Genomic DNA, 16,861 nt, shown 5'->3' on the forward strand with positions numbered 1-16,861 from the left:
TAGCGTTGCTCCAAGTGAGAGCATAACAGTACTGCTTAACGACAGTCCAAGATTTCGGAGCGGAATTTCTAAAAATTGTTTTCGCTGAGTAGAAAAATGTCGACACAATTATAAGAAGTGATCGATGAATTCCAGCTCATTGCAGAGGAAGCATAAAAGGGATACCGCCAAAACACACCTGTGCAAGTAAAAATTAAGTGGGAGAAGGGAGGAAGACGAAGTGACAGCGTTTGTGTTGTGTGCTTCGTCTCGCTCTGTTTTACAGCGAAGCTGTCTATTGCAATGGCTCCGTGCATTTTTGTTCTCCGTGAACAAAAACTATCACCATCAATGGCTTGTACCCTCTTAAGCATTCATACTCCCCTAAGCAAGCAAAAAATGCAACGGGTCATAACCCCGTAAGGCTACAAGCACTGAGCAAAGTGAAGCTATCAGTGCTTAAGTTCTTTCTTATCACGCACACTGCATACAGAATAGCAAGTCTAAAACTGTCATCAGCAATAGCTCATACCCCCAGCGAGCAATGGCTCATGCTCCCGTGAGCAATGGCTCGCACACCCTAAGCATGCAAAAAAATGCAATGACTTATAGTGCCGTAAGGTTACTACTAATGGCTACTCAATTTTCGTGAATTGGCTGCGATGACACTACCCCTCTTGTCTGGGATTTCAATGTGCATGTGTCGGTAGCGAAAAGGGAGGGAGAGAGAGAATCAAGTTTTGTACTGAGCCCTTAGTGACGGTTGGTGCGCGCTGGCACCAGATGGGGTGGAACCTTCTTCTCAGGTCCCATATGCTTCCAGCAGTTCCTGGCCCCTAGCCGCCAGCGCGAGCTGGGTCGGTAGGTCGGGGCTGGACAACAAGGTCTCCCATCGCTCGGGGGGGTTGGGACTGGGGAGGGTGGGGGGTAGGGATGGTGGGGGGTTCTTGAGCTTAGTGGACTCTGCAAGGATGTGTGCTAGAGTGCCTTTTGACCGTCTGCAAAAATGGCATGAAGGGTCATGCTCTGTTGGGAACATCTTGTGCAAGAGCACGGGATGCGCTAGCGACCCCGCTTGCGTGCGTCGCACGATCGTTTGCTGCATTCGGCTGAGTTGCGGATGCGGACGGCGAAGCCTACATCTGCCGCCTCTGTACATTTGCGTGATTTCTTTGTAACTTGTCACGGGGTGCCGTAGCTCTGGCTCGTCCTCGGCCCGGATTGACAGTTCTCGGGCATAGTGGTCGGCGAGTGCGTTGCCTTCCACTTGCGAGTGAGCCGGGACCCACACGAGCTCAACGACCCGTCCCGGTGATTTGCATTTGGTCAGGATCGCTAGTGCCGCGGGAGAGATGTTCCCCTTGCGGTAGCTTGCGTAGGCGGTCTGGGAGTCTGTGACCACGGTCCTCACTCCCGGTTGTGCGAGTGCGAGGGCCACGGCCACTTCTTCTGCTTCGGCTGTATGCGTCGTCCGTATCGACGCGCCTGTGACCAGTTTATCGATGGTGGTGACGACTGCCGTTGCTCTAGTTCCGTGCTTGGGAAGCGAGGCTTCCGCGTAGAGGACCTCGGCGTCCTCTTCCAGCTGTCGAGCCAGTGCCTTGACCCGCGCAGAGCGTCTCTCGTTGTTCCTCCCCGGTTGCATGTTCCGGGGGAGGGGCTTGTTCTTAATAATGTCTCTCCACGCTGTGGGGAGCGGCTGCGTTGTCGGTTGATGTTCAATTTGCCATTCTATCTTGCGTAGGACTGCCCGACTGTGCTCTGACCGGCTCAGCCTTACTCTCTGGTGGGATAGGTGTGCTTCCACCAGCTCTTCCACCGTGTTGTGGGCACCCATTTCCAGCAGCTTCTGCGTTGACGAGTACACTGGGATACCCATGGCGAGTTTGACTGCCTTCCTTATCGTCGTGTTCAGCGTCTCGCGGTTCACCATCGCAAGCTGGAGGTACGGGGCCGAGTACGTTACGCGTGACACGACGAATGCCTGCACCAGGCGCAGTGCGTCTTCTTCTTTGATTCCTCTGTTCCGGTTGGTGACTCTCCGGATCATGCTCAGGACTTGCTCTGATGTGGTCTTGATTTTGTTGACGGCTGCGTGCGCCTTGCCGTCGCTGCGCAACAGCAGGCCCAGTATCCGGATCTGCTGCGTTGGTTTGATCTCTGCGCCGTCGATGGTGATGATTATGTTCGGCGGCGGCTCTTTCTTTGGTCTTCTGGGCTGTGCCATGAGTAGCTCCGATTTCTGTGGAGCGCAGCTCAGGCCGCAGGTCGTGGCATACTCGTGGACGGTCGTTGCCGCTCTTTGCAGCGCTTCCTCTGCCCAGGCATCGGACCCCGCGCGGTTAGTCCACACCGTTATATCGTCGGCATAGAACGCGTGGTCCACGCCCTCGACCTGATTGAGTAGTTCGGGCAGGGGCAGGAGTGCTAGGTTGAAAAGCAGAGGCGACAGGACAGACCCCTGTGGGGTGCCCCTGTCTCGGAGCTCCACAGGCTCTGACCGTTCATTTCCTATCCGGATAGTTGCTGTTCTATTGGTTAGGAAATCTTTAATAAAGCCGTAGGTCTTGCGGCCACACCCCGTCTTGCGCAGGTTCTCGAGCACGCTGGTGTGGGACACGTTGTCGAAGGCCCCTTTGAGGTCCAAAGCCAGTATACCCCGGGGCGCGTGCTTCGTTGCTCTTTTAATCACTAGTTCGTGTAATTGGATCAGGACGTCTTGAATGCTCTGGTGTTGGCGGAATCCATGCATGGTCGCCGGCATCTGATTTGTCTCGTCCAGGTGTGCTTGAAGTCTTCTGAGAACCATGCGTTCCATGACCTTGCCCGCACAGGACGTGAGCGAGATAGGACGCATGTTCTCGATCGTCAGAGGCTTGCCGGGTTTAGGTATGAACCGTACCTCGGCCTCATTCCATTCTGCGGGCAACTTCGAGCTTACCCAGGTTCTGTTGAACCTGGGAAAGGGAGTGGTTTACGCGTTCCGTATTGCAGACGTATCCCTAGGGATGCTACAGCAATCCGTCCCAACCGACCACCAACGGCGTACGTGCATCGATTTGACGTTATCAAAGAATGTGATTGCAGTTGCGAGTTAAATAATGAACATCGGGCAAGACAGTAAATGAATGTGCGTACCTTTCGTCACGATGACCAACCATCAAAACAAAGAATGAGTTCGTGCCTTTGTTCAAAATCATGTGTCACCTAGGTGTCGTGTGCTACAGAGATTCGCTGGTCAACCACCTTCACAGAATGGAATGACTCGGCTTGTTGCCGATTGTGCATCACCGCAACGTGCACGAAGCGCACGAAGGCGTTGACCAGGCGGATGAGGTTGTCTTCCGTGAGGCCGTGCTGGCAGTTGGCAACCCGCCGGACCAGCCGAGCCGCGTTCTCTGTCTTGGTTGCGAGCTTGAGTATAGTCTTGGCATTGGGTCCGTTGGACTCAATGGAGACGACGACTACCCGTATGCAGTCGACTGTGAGTGTAGTGCCACTGTCGCCAGTGTGGAACTTGTCTCTCTCTCGGCGATCGGGTTCCAGCTCTTGGGCTGGGGCCCTGGCCGTGTGGGTCGGCAGAGAAGCTCCAACTTCCTTGGCGATTCCCTCAGGCCCGTGGGACAGAGGTAGCCTTCAGCGGTGTGTATGGCTTCTTGCAGAGCGTCCTTCACCTGCCCGTCGCGGCTGCCTGAGCACCAAATAGTGATGTCGTCGGCGTAAATCGTATGGTTAATGTCCTCGATACACGAGAGCCTCTTAGCCTCGCCATGGCAACGTTGGACAGGGTGGGCGAAATCACCGATCCATGCGGGGTACTGCGCGAGATGAGCTCGATCTCTTCGGAGACGAGGTCTGCCGCCCTGAGGGTGGTCTTTCTGCGGGTCAGCAACGATTTGGTGTATTCGCAAAATCTGGCTCCCAGGCTGAACACGACGATCGACCACAACACGAGAGAGTGGGCAGTGTTGTCAAAGGCTTTTTGTAGGTCCAGGCTGAAATGGCTGGCATCTCTTGAGTGTTGCAGTCGATGACTTGGTGCAATAGCAGCTTCATGGCGTCTTGTGCCGAGAGCTTTACCCGGAAACCGATCATGGCGTGCAGGTATGTCCGTTGTCCTCCAAGTACCGGGTCAGCCTGCTTAGCCTCGCCTACTAGGCCTCCTTTCCCGTGCAGGACGTGAGTGAGATGGGGAACAGGTTCGACGCAGTGGATCGACGAATCATCCACGTCGCACGGGATCTTGTTATGCCTTCGGGACCCAGGGCGGTCCTGCCATTGAGCTCGTCTTCGGTGCTAATCTTCTGTGCCTCGGGTATTCGGTGCTAATCTCAGATTGCAGCTCGGGGTTGGCCGGTCCCGAGTACCAGGCGTACGTTCCTGCATGGCCCGAGTCGACGGGGCGGTACATTTGCAGAAGCCACTTCATGAACTCATGTGCGGAAGAGGACTGCATGGCTTCGTTCACGGTCCGCACAAGTAGGTGCCACTGGATTGTCCTGGTGTTGGTCTCGTCAAGCAGGTGGTTGAGCAGGTTCCACGTCGTGCTGTTGCGCATCTGGCCGTCCACCGAGTTGCACACTTCGTCCTACTGCTGCTTGGCGAGATCGCGGCAGTGCTCCTCGATGATCTTGTACAGTTCGAAGATCTGCTGGAGCGTGCGGTTGAGGCGCTGGCCTTACAGCGGGTGACAAGCAACTGCTTGGCCTCGAGCAGGTGGGCCAGGTGGCTGTCCATCTTCTCCACCGTAAGGTTAGTGCTAATGTTCGAGGTGGTACTTCTGACGTCGTCCCTGATTTGGCTCATCCATTGCTCGAGACTCGGCCTGGTTGCAGGCAGGAGCCGGGGGTTGCGGACGCTGCTAAACTGGTCCCAGTCCGTCCACGAAAGCCCCCGTACCTTATTGTGGGCGATCGGGAATTGCGTAACCAGTACGTAGTGGTAGCTACCCAATTCTATGGCCGAATTTGTCCACTGAGCCTTCGTGAGGTTCTTGGCGACGGCCAGATTGGGGGTTGAGTCTCTGCCCGACGAGGTGCCCAGCCTGGTGGGAAAGGCCTTGTCGGTGAGCTCTGGGACCACTGTTGATGCTGCTGCTGGCTTTGCTAACGGGCACCTCCATGGGTTGGGGCGCTGCCTTCAGAGCGAAGATGGCGGTGGGTTGCGGTGGTGGATTTCTAGCATTCTTAATCTCAGAAATTTCGGACATTAGCCTGTTCATGGAATCCTTCATCATCACGTTTTCGCATTTGAGCTGAGCAAGCTCGCGCGCGCTTTTCGCGTGCTCTGGGAGTGGCCCCGATATTACCTCTGGTGGCCCTCCTCGGACCGTGTTGGCGCAGGTGAGAGAGCCCGTCTTCTTCTTGATTCTCGATGACAGGCCGTTAGGCTGCTGGTGGCACTCCATAGACCTGAAGCAAGATCTGGAGTGACTCCTGGACTTCATGGGGCACCCTTCTCCTTCTGGGGGCCTTCCAGGGAGCGGCCTCTGGAATGGCCCCCAGAACGGCCCAGCTGCGAGAACTCCTGCCCATACGGGGGGTAGGGGGGTTGGAGGTGGTGCCCTGGCTTGTTCTTGGTCAGTGGCACGACACCTCTCCCAGCACTTTCGTCGCACGACATACGGAATCGGGAATCTGCTTACAGTCATTGCCGGCCGTGGGGTGTTGGCCATTGTAAAGCCTACGCTTGGGGCTACACTGGCGCTGCAAGTCTTGCTTTGATTCCTCGCTACCCCGACAGATGACGCCGATGGAGCAAGGACACACACTGTAACGGTGACCGAGCTGATCACGGGCGTAGCAAATGTCTATTTGCTTGCGATAAAGGGAACAAAGCACATAATTGGAGCTGTAGCGCACAAAGTTCGGGACACTGCGATCGTCGAATGCGACGATCACCGAGCCGGTGGTACCGATACACTTGGCTGCCAGGTCCAGTGGGTTCCTCTCATTGACGATCTTGTTGTGAATAACGCCCAGGCCGTCGAGGAGCGAAATGCCTCGAATCCCGATCTTGCACATGAAGGAGGCTGGTCTCGTAGGCATCGATCTCGTAGGTGTGGCCCCGAACGGCGATCTGCGGAACCCTGACGTAGCGATCGGTATCTTCCCTCCTAGTTGTTCTGGCCACCATAATATTGCTGCATTATCTTCGTCGTGTCGAAATCCTCCATTGACGCTCCCAACAAAGCAGAAATTACTTGATGTTCACGTCGATGGTGTCCCTTTGACGGCATTAATAGATACCGGAGCCCAGGTCTCCACAATGAGTTGTAACCTCCGTCGTCGACTGAGGAAGGTTCTCACGCCTCCTACTACTCGAGCCGTACGCGTGGCCGATGATACCACTGTTGACGTAACTGGAACTTGTACTTCGCGTATCGGTATTGCCGAGTGCCATGTTCCTGTTTTTTTTTTTACAGTGCTCACCAATTGTCCCTTTGATCGACTGTTCTGCCGGTACGGTTTGCCCTCGAACTTCCTCTACTATGCGCACATTAGTGCCAAACTGCAGAACAACTTTAGTACGACCACCTTCGTCCGCCTGCCGCCTGAAGAGTTGACTTTCGTCGACTTGCAATCATATTTTTCTGTGCCTGATGGTGATTACGTCGACAAACCTGTTCCTGATATCCTTTCGATGCGCAATATCACTGTACCCCACTCCATCGTCACCGTCGCCAATAACCGAACATGCCTCTCCATTGTCAATTTTGGCCTGACGAAGGAAGTTCTACGCCAAGGCATGCCAGTTGCAACGCTGCATGCTATAGAAGATGACCACGTCATATGACGTTTTCAGTAGACGTCTGCTCAGTTTCTTCAACATGTCCACGGAATGCTATTTGTCCTGACGTAACATTTCGTCCCATTATTGCTGTGGTCCTATTGCCTGAACAAGCAGCAGCTCTGTGTCACCTTTTGGTTTCCTACCACGACATCTCCGACCTCAACAGTCGCCAATTAGGCCAGAGGTCAATCGTTAAGCATCATATAAATACTGGTGATGCAAGTCCTATTCATCGCCGGCCATATCTAGTTGCAGCTTCATAAGGTTATTTAAGTTGAAGAGAATAAGATGCTTGCCAAAGGTATTTTTAAACCTTCGTCGAGCCCTTGGGCGTTGCCCGTGGTACTTGCTAAAGCGAAAGATGGTGCGTGGCGTTTCTGCATAGATTATCATCATCTAGACCGCATTACCAAAAAAGACGTCTACCATTTGCCTCGCATTGACGATGCCCTCAATTGTCTCCATGGTGCCAAATACTTTTCATCAATAGGCCTTCGGTCTGGTTATTGGCAAATTTCTGTGGATGAAAAGGACCAAGAAGACACCGCGTTCGTCACCCCTGATGGTGTATATAAATTCAAAGTTGTGCCGTCCGGTCTATGAAACGCCCCAGCAACATTCGAACGTATGATGGACTCTGATTCAAGGGTTGAAATGTTCAACATGCCTCTGCTACCTAGACGACGTTCTCATATGCTGGACGTTGGGGCACAGCATGTCACCCCACAGGTCATCAGTGGTGGTGTCAGAGGCTGCCAGCATTGTATCAGCCACGACGGTGGAGCCGGTGTTCACAACATTGAGGCCCCCGGGAGGCCGGATCACGAACTTGGTATACTCCCTGGGAGCTGGGGCATCCGTGCAGCTCGGAGGATGCTAGTATTGATGTTATTGCCACAACTGTGACCTCGCAGGGTCTCGGGCGTAGTCGACTTCGTCCCGATAGGACTAGGGCCGTATGGGTTAGTGCCTGCCGAGCGCGCACCAGCTCTTCTGGCGCTGGCAGACTGTCAACCGCGGTCTTTTCTAATCTCTTCGAGGGTTATGTCCTCCCCCACTACTTGATATTCGATTTTTCCCGGCAAAAGTGCACAGAAAAGTGTGACAAAGGACCCCAGGAACGGGGTCGGGCCTGTTGCCATGCCATATTAGGCTTAGCTCGTTAGGCTTAGCCGAAGCGGTGGCGTGGTCGAGGTGAAAAACCATCGTAAAAATGGAAAGAAGTCCGCTCATAGGGTAGAATTTGGTGTCAAAATAGCCCTGGCAACTTCAAAGATCCGATAAGAACAAATCTAAACGCGCACTCGAAAAACAATTCCCTTGAACTTATTCTTCGAAGCAGGAGCCGAGGCGCAGATGTCTTCACTTGTCGGCAGCCGCCTGGCGTTCAAAGTAGAGCTAATGAACAAAAAGTGTTCAAAGCTGTTGAATTTGTAGACGCGTTAAGCGCGCTCCATACAGAAGAAGAATCTGTAACATTAACTTTTGTAACGTGAAGGGGCAACTTTCGCAAAGCAAGAACTATTGCCAGAAATCCGGCCTGAAATATTGTGTGTAATCTGGCAGGCGAAGTGAACAAGACCCCTCGAGGGATGGTGAGTTAATTTCTACGCCTGCCTTCTCTTCACACGACGAGGTATCAGTCGCTATTATATTGACTGGGACATGAGTCAAATAGTCTTGCAAGAGGACATTCAAATAGGTTGGGGATAATGCTGCGTTATGGGGAAAAGTGTCTGCAAGTGCAATATTCAGTGGCAACCGGGAACTACAAAACGGAATGGTTTTCCAACTGCGAGCATTTAAAGGTGCTAGTTGAGCCTGCGGAAATACAACCAGTCGGGTGTACAACCATGGCAACGTGTTCGCAAAAAATGAACTTGGTTCACTAATGAATACGTGTTGTATACGTCGTAGAGGGATTAACAAATTATTAAGTAGGTTTGAACCATAAGCAAGTGGAATCTCATGTAAAGAGTACGTAGGCGCGCTTCCTGTTATAACACATTATTAGCAGCGAATTCAAAAATACCTAAACATAATCGAAGAGTGAATAGCGAGGGCAAAAGGGCTGCCAAGGCCACAAAGCTCCTGAAGGGAAGAGACCTCCCACGATGGAGCGGAAGAGTAAGACCCGCTCGTGAGCTTCTCGGAGAGAGAGAATAAGTGTTATTTATGTGGCCGCCAGATTGGTGAGGGGGGGGGGGGGTGGCAATGCCGCCTAGATTGCGGACAAAAGCCCTTGAGCTCTCGCGTCATCCTCGGCCAAAAGTTGGTCTTCGGGGACCGAGATGAGCAACAAGGTCGCCCACTGATTCCGATCCAAAATTTTTCGGCACTGCCAGCGCGCCCGAGGGCAGGCCCATATAATGTGATCTAGGTCCGCTCTTGAGAAAATTTACATTTGGTCGAACATTGTTCTGGATGATAATGATTATAAATCACCGGATTTGGTTGCGTATTACATTGAAGGAGGTGCCATACTACCGCCTGCTGCTTATTATGTGATGGGTGTGCGGGGGGAAAACGCACCCAACACAATCTGTAATGGTTAGTTATCTCTCTGTAGCGAACCACCCGGTCCCCTGTCAGTCCCAGACGCGGCGCCCCGGTGGCTCGGTTTGTGAGTTCTCGAGCCGCGGTGTCGGCCACCTCGTTGCTGGGGAGGGAGGAGTGCGCAGGCGCCCAGATGATATGGACAAGCCGCTGACCACGGAAGTTTCCCAGGATTCGTCGTGATTCCGGCAAAATACACCCCTTTGCGTAAATAAAAATTGAAGTTTTACAACCGCTGACTATTATCGTGGCCAGTGTGGAAGCGATTGCGAGAGCAATGGCCGATTTTTCAGCCACCTCGGCTCTTTCGTTTTAATTGACCCACTGATCTTAAGATCACACTCCGAGTTCACTGCGACGATAGACTTATTCTTATTAGTCGTGTACGCTGCCGTGTCGATGTACACCACGTCCCGAGAGCGTTGGAATCTCTATATAGCCCTTGCCATTTCCTCCCGCCTTTGCCCGTGGTGTCCGGGGTGCATGTTTTTGGGTAGCGGTGGGATGATAAGCTGCTTCATTATGTCGTAGAGAATGTATACTTTAGCTCCATACTGTGATGCGTATTTTACTCTATGCTTGTTAAGTATGTGTCTGCTTTAGGGGTTTGTGTCAGTCTTTCGTATTGCGTTATCGTTTGGGCTTCTATGAGTTCTGCGAGCGTGTTGTGGACGCCTAAGGTTAGGAGCCTGTCATTCGATGTGTTTATCGGCAATCCTATGGTTTGTTTCGATGACCCCCTAATGATGCCTTCGATTTTTGTCTTTTCTGGTACTTGTAGGTTTAGGTAGGGGGTTACATATACTATGAGGCTAATGACAAAAGCCTGGGCTAGTCGTACGTGATTGTTCTCTTTCATCCCATAATGTAAATGAGCTATTCTCTTAATTAATCTCCTTCTTTGTTGTCCGCTGTTTTCAAGTATTCTGATTGTTTCCCCATTGTGCCCGTTGGCTGATACATGGAGTCCGAGAACTTTGATGCTGTCGACAATGGGTATTTGGTTGTCATCTGCAAAAAGCCTGGTGTTTGGTTTATCCGTAGAACTCTCAGGGGCCCTGCGTGTCGGTTGGCATAGAAGTAATTCTGATTGTTGCGGCGAGAATCTTAGTCCTTTACCTACAACATATTTCTTGACCGTGTGTATGGCTGTTTGGAGAGTTTCCTCTGACTGCCCACCACTTCCACCTGTTACCCAAAGGGTGATATCATCGGTGTACAGGCTATGCTGTAATCGTTCCATATTTTCTAGTTCTGCTGGCAGGCCAATCACAGCTACATTGAATAGAAAGGGAGATAAGACGGATCCTTGTGGCGTGTGCCGGCTCCCGAGCTTTATCTCTTTGGATTTCACTTTACCGATTACGATTTGCGCATTACAGTCAGAGAGAAAGTCTTCAACATACGCATGGTTTCGTAGCCCCACTCCTAGGCTTTGTAAGTTTTCTCAAATAGCCCTGTGGGTGATATGGTCAAAGGCCTTCGTAAGATCCAGACCAAGGGTATCTTTGGTATCCAGTGTTTGAGTTCCCGCGTCTATTATTTGGCGTTTCATTTGCAACATGTCTTGTGTAGATGATTTTGGTCTAAACCCGATGAAGGTGTGCGGGAAAAGGCCATTATCGTCTATATAATTAGTTAGACGTCTGAGGATGAAGTGCTCCATGAGATTGCCAGCACACGATGTTAACAGTATAGGCCTGAGATTCTCAACTTTAAGTTTCTTTCCCGGCTTTGGAATCATTATAACGTCGGATGTTTTCCATTGGCGTGGAATATTACCCTGTTCCTAGCATTTGTTAATATACTTGGTTGAGGGCTGAGGTAGATTCATCATCGAGATTTCTCAGGATCTTGTCCGTGATTGCATGGGGGCTTGGAACGGATTTCGTGTTCAGCCTGATGAGCTCCGCTCGAAATTCAGCCTCCGTTATGAGGCTGTGAAGATCCGAGTTTTCCTTACCAGTGTACTGATGTTGTTGTCCTTTAGTTCTATTTTCTACGTACAGCCTTTGTAGCTCCTGCAAGAGATTTTATTTCGTGCTTTTGTATCTGTGAGTTATTTTGTGCAGGCAGTGTCGTTGTGTGGACTTGCTGTTTTCCGAGTCCAAACGATAACGCAGAGTATTCCAGGTTTTAGGTACCCCTATCTATCTATTGGATAGGGAAGAATTGGGGATAAGAGTTAATGGAGAATACCTTACTAACTTGCGATTCGCTGATGATATTGCCTTGCTTAGTAACTCAGGGGACCAACTGCAATGCATGCTCACTGACCTGGAGAGGCGAAGCCGAAGGGTGGGTCTAAAAATTAATCTGCAGAAAACTAAAGTAATGTTTAACAGTCTCGGAAGGGAACAGCAGTTTACAATAGGTAGTGAGCCACTGGAAGTGGTAAGGGAATACATCTACTTAGGACAGGTAGTGACTGCGGATCCGGATGATGAGACTGAAATAATGAGAAGAATAAGAATGGGCTGGGGTGCGTTTGGCAGGCATTCTCAGATCATGAACAGCAGGTTGCCATTATCCCTCAAGAGAAAAGTTTATAACAGCTGTGTCTTACCAGTACTCACGTACGGGGCAGAAACCTGGAGGCTTACGAAAAGGGTTCTACTTAAATTGCTGCCCCCCGTCGTTTTTCCAGTTTACCGTGCTGCCTTTTCTGAAACTACAGTTCTGTTCATGCCGTCAGACGTATTCAGTCGCCGCCATCATGCGTCGCTGCCATTTGCCGCTCTAGCACTTCACCAGGATGCCTCAGGAATACATATTTCCAACACTGCCTCGTGCCATCTCACGTTACGCCGCAATAAGGCACTTGGCCACGTTAAGTCAGTCGTCGATGATGTTATCGTTCCTATTAATTCCTCCGAGCCAATTCCGAAGCCTCAGCTGAACGCGTTGACACCGCATCTTGCATCCGCTGACGTGTCGTCGGACATATTTCCCCTTCCATTGACAGCAACCTCGCTCCGGATCAACATGCACAGCTTCTTACCCTTCTGATCGCGTTCAGAAGTTCTTTTGACTTCCACCAAGCATCGTTAGGTTGAACGAGCACCGTTATTCACAAAATTGACACCGGAACCAACACCCCTTTGAGACAGCGTCCCTACTCTATATCATCAGCGGAGCGTTGTATAATTACGGAGCAAGTTAACGACATGCTTCAGCATGGAGTCATCCAGCCTTCCTGTAGTCCTTGGTCATACCCCGTTGTGCTCACCAAGAAAAAAGACGCTTCAATTAGGTTCTGAGTGGATTACCGGCGTCTTCAAAATTAATAGAAAATATGTTTACCCTCTTTCAAGCAATTGCTTGCAGGGCGCCGAATTCTTCTGTTCACTCGACCTGCGTTGGGGCTATTGGCATGTCCCGGTGGCCGAGTGTGATCGGCCAACGACTGCGTTCGCCACTCCGGATGGTCTGCACGAATTCCCAATAATTCAATTTGGACTTTGCATTGCGCCTGCAACATTCGACCGAATCATGGACAGCATCTTACGAGGTCTAAAATGGCAGATATGTGTTTGTTGTCTAAATGACGCCGGTTGTGTTCGCCCCCAATTTCTCTATACACCTCGCCCTTCTGTGCACGATTCTCCAGTGCCTAACTAACGCAGGGCTTCAACTCAACCTGAAGAAGTGTCATTTCGGGGCTCGCCAGCTCACCATACTAGGTCATGTAGTCTCAAAACGCGGGATTCTTCCTGACCCTGACAAGCTTCGCGCCGTTGCGTAGTTTTCTAAGCCTACCACCTTAAAGGAACTGCACAGCTTTATGGGCTTATGCTCGTATTTTCGTTGCATTGTCCAGCACTTTGCCTCCCTCATAGCGTCGCTTACGAAACTCCTTGCTGGCTCTGGTAACTTTTCCAATTGGACTCAAGTCTGCGACAACGCCTTCGATACATTACGGCATCTGCTTATCTCAGCACCCTTTCTGCGCCATTAGGACCCGACTGCACCAGCCGAAGTACACATGGACGGCAGCGGCGTCGGTCTTGGTGCAGTACTCGCGCAATTCAAATCAGGCTTCTCTGAGTATGTTGTCGCTTATGCTAGCCGTCCTCTCACCAAGGCGGAATCCAAACTACTCGGTAACTTAAAAGGAGCGTCTCGTGATTCTGTGGCCAATACGCTAGTTTCGTCCCTACTTATACGCCCACACTTTCGACATGGTGACTGACCGTCACGCACTGTGTTGGTTGGCATCCCTGAAGGATCCTTCTGGTCGCCTTGGACGTTGGACTCTTCACCTGATAGAATTGAGCATTCGCGTGGTGTACAGATCGGATCGAAAGCACTCTGACGCGGAGGCGCTCACCGATCTCCCGTGAAATTGACTGCAGAACCACATTCAACTGGTGCCTTTCCCTTAGCTGCTCCCACCGCCATAGACACGCCTTCTGAACAACGAAAAGACTCCTGGATTATCTCCCTCCTGGATGTTTTTGCGCTCCGCCAACTTCTGCGCACCCACGTGCACTTTGCTGCCAAGCCACGCATTTTGCGATACAGGACGAACCCTTATATCGACGCAACTATCAACCGAATAGCCGTAATTGGCTGGTCGTAATCCTTAGCCACATGCGGTCCGATGTCTGCGCATACTTTCATGCTGACCCTCAATATGCTCACGCTGGTGCGCTGAAAATATATGAGTGCCTCTGACGTCGTTATTACTGGCGTGGCACGTACACATATGTCCGGAAATACGTCAGGTCTTGCCAATTGTTTCAACAACGGAAACCATTTCCCAATTCGCATGGTCTCCTGCAGCCTTTACCGTATTCTGCACGCCCCTTCGACCGTTTCGGAATCAATCTTTATGGCCCACTTCCGTGCTCTGTCGCTGGTAACATCGTCGCCGTCGACCACCTAACTCGGTATGCGGAAGCGGCTGCGGCTGCGCTTCCCCGGGCTGGTGTTCGTGACGTAGCGACCTTCGTCTTACGTCATTTCGTCCTCCGGCGTGGGGCACCACGCGAACTACTCAGCGACCGAGGGCGTGTATTTTTATCCGATGTCCTTCAGGAGCTCCTTCATTCATGCCGTGCAGTTCACCGCACATCTACAGCCTTCCACCCGGAGGCCAACGGACTAACGGTGCGCTTTAACCGCACGCTAGAAGACATGCTGTCCATGTACATTGCTTCTGACCACTCTAACTGGAATGTCGTTCTTCCCTTCGTCACTTACGCATATAATACCGCGACACAGTCGAGAAACGACTTTTCCCCATTCTTTCTTTTGTATGGCCGCGAACCATGCACCTCACTCGACGTCATTTTGCCGTATCGTCCGGACGCCTTCGAATTCAGCCCAGTTTCTGAAATGGCTCACTATGCTGAAGAGTGTCGGCAGCTAGCCCGCTCCTTTAATTCGGACAATCAAGCCCTCCAAAAAGATCGCCATGACTGCAATCTGACTGCACAAGCTTTCGCCGTCGGCTCCTTCGTCTGGCTCCGCACGCCGTTTCATTCCCCTGGCCTGACTAAGTTTGCCCCCAAGTACCAAGGCACGTATCGCGTCATCGAGTGCCTATCTACGGTCGCCTATGTTGTTGAGCCGATAACCCCATCCTCCAACCCTCGTCGTCTTGCTTACCAGGTGGTCCACGTGAGCCTCCTCAAACCATATCATGGCCCCCTTATTCTCACGCCGCCTTGAGTCACCAGGATGGCTTCCCTTCGCCGCCGGGGTAGTGGGGATGGAGCAATGCACGTAGCAGTGGGACACTGTCTAAGCAGCAAGTGCGAGCGCAGGTCGCGAGCTGTTGAAGCCGGATGAGATTGTCTTTGCTGCGCCCGTCCTGCAGTCCTTCCGCGTGCGTCCAACCTTAATAAACCCCCTTTCACATGTAGCACAATGGCATTCGAGATACATAAGACTTCCTTAGTCATATCATAAGAAGCCAACAAACACTGACACCGAAGACAACATAAAGGAAATTACTTGTGCTTAATAAATGAATTAAAGAAACGATGAATTTATGGAAATAAAAGTGGAAGAAAAAACAACTTGCCGCAGGTGGGAACCGAACCCGCAACCTTCGCATTTCGCGTGCGATGCTCTACGAATTGAGCTACCGCGGCGCGGTTTCCCCATCCACTTTCTTGGGTATTTGTGTCCTAGAAGAACCCTGGGAGTGTTAGCAAGCGCCACCACTCAGAGACCTTGGCGGCGGATGTGGAACGTCCTTTTTGCCCTATGTTGTCCTTGGTGTCAATGTTTGTTGGCTTCTTATGATATGACTAATAAAAATCGGGCCCCTCGGTTAACTCCCTTTCTTTTCGTTTATTACATAACGAGGGTCTCGAATCCGGCAAAATTGATGCCTTCAGGTAGCATCTGTGGGTTTATCGACCAGTTGCCTTCACCCAAAAAGATCACGTTCTCGTGACGCCTACGGCAAAAAAGACATTCCACGTCCGCCGCCAAGGTCTGTGAGTGGTGGCGCTGGCTAACACTCCCAGGGTTCTACTAGGACACAAATACCCAAGAAAGTGGATGGGGAAACGACGCCGCGGTAGCTCAATTGGTAGAGCATCGCACGCAAAATGCGAAGGTTGTGGGTTCGGTTCCCACCTGTGGCAAGTTGTTTTTTCACCCACTTTAATTTCCACTAATTCATCGTTTCTTTAATTCATTTATTAAGCACAAGTAATTTCCCCTGTGTTGTCCTTGGTGTCAGTGTTTGTTGGCTCCTTTTGATATGACTAATAAAAATCGGGCCCCTCGGTTGACTCCCTTCTCGTTTATTACATAACGAGGGTCTCGAATCCGGCAACATTGATGCCTTCAGGTAGCGTGCGTGGGTTTATTGACCAGTTGCCTTCACCCAAAAAGATCACGTTGTCGTGACGCCTGCGGCAAAAAGGACGTTCCACGTCCGCCGCCAAGGTCCGTGAGCGGTGGCGCTGGCTAACACTCCCAGGGTTCTACTAGGACACAAATACCCTACTCGACTGTACTTCCACTCTCTTGGCACCCATTCTGTAACTCTGTTCCACCGGTTATCTAACCTACGAATTGCATGGAATGCCCAGCTTTATTTTTTCTCTTAATGTCAATTAGAATATCGCATTTCCGCCTTTGCGCTCTGATTCACACCGCTCTCTTCCTGTCTATTAAGGTTACACCTAACATTCTTCGTTCCATCGCTCTTTGCGCGCTCCTTAAGTTGCTCTCGAGCTTATTTGTCAACCTCCATATTTCTGCCCCATATTTTAGCACCAGTAAAATGCATTCATTATGCACCTTTTATTTCAAAGATAGTGATAAGTTACCCGTCAGCAGCTGGCAGTCTCTGCCCTGCGGATTCCAACCCATTTTTATTCTTCTGTAAGTTTCCTTCTCATGATCAGGCTCCACTGTGAGTAATTGACCTGGGTAGACATACTCCTCCACAGACCTAGAGGCTGACTGGCGATCCTGAACTCCTGTTCCCTTGCCAGGCTATTCGGCATTATCTTTGTCTTCTGCATATCAATACGTGTACTTGTTTATCGAGTGACCGCGTTTCATA

General features: G+C 51.2%; 1 non-coding gene across 1 annotated transcript; it reads left to right on the plus strand.

Moving 5' to 3' along the window:
- The first annotated feature begins 15,856 nt into the window (after positions 1-15,856).
- TRNAL-CAA (transfer RNA leucine (anticodon CAA)) lies at positions 15,857-15,929 on the plus strand. Its single transcript has one exon. It is a non-coding gene; the product is annotated as a tRNA-Leu (tRNA).
- Positions 15,930-16,861: the final 932 nt, after the last annotated feature.

Source organism: Dermacentor andersoni, chromosome 3 (assembly GCF_023375885.2).
Source record: "Dermacentor andersoni chromosome 3, qqDerAnde1_hic_scaffold, whole genome shotgun sequence".
NCBI classification, from domain to species: Eukaryota; Metazoa; Arthropoda; class Arachnida; order Ixodida; family Ixodidae; genus Dermacentor; species Dermacentor andersoni.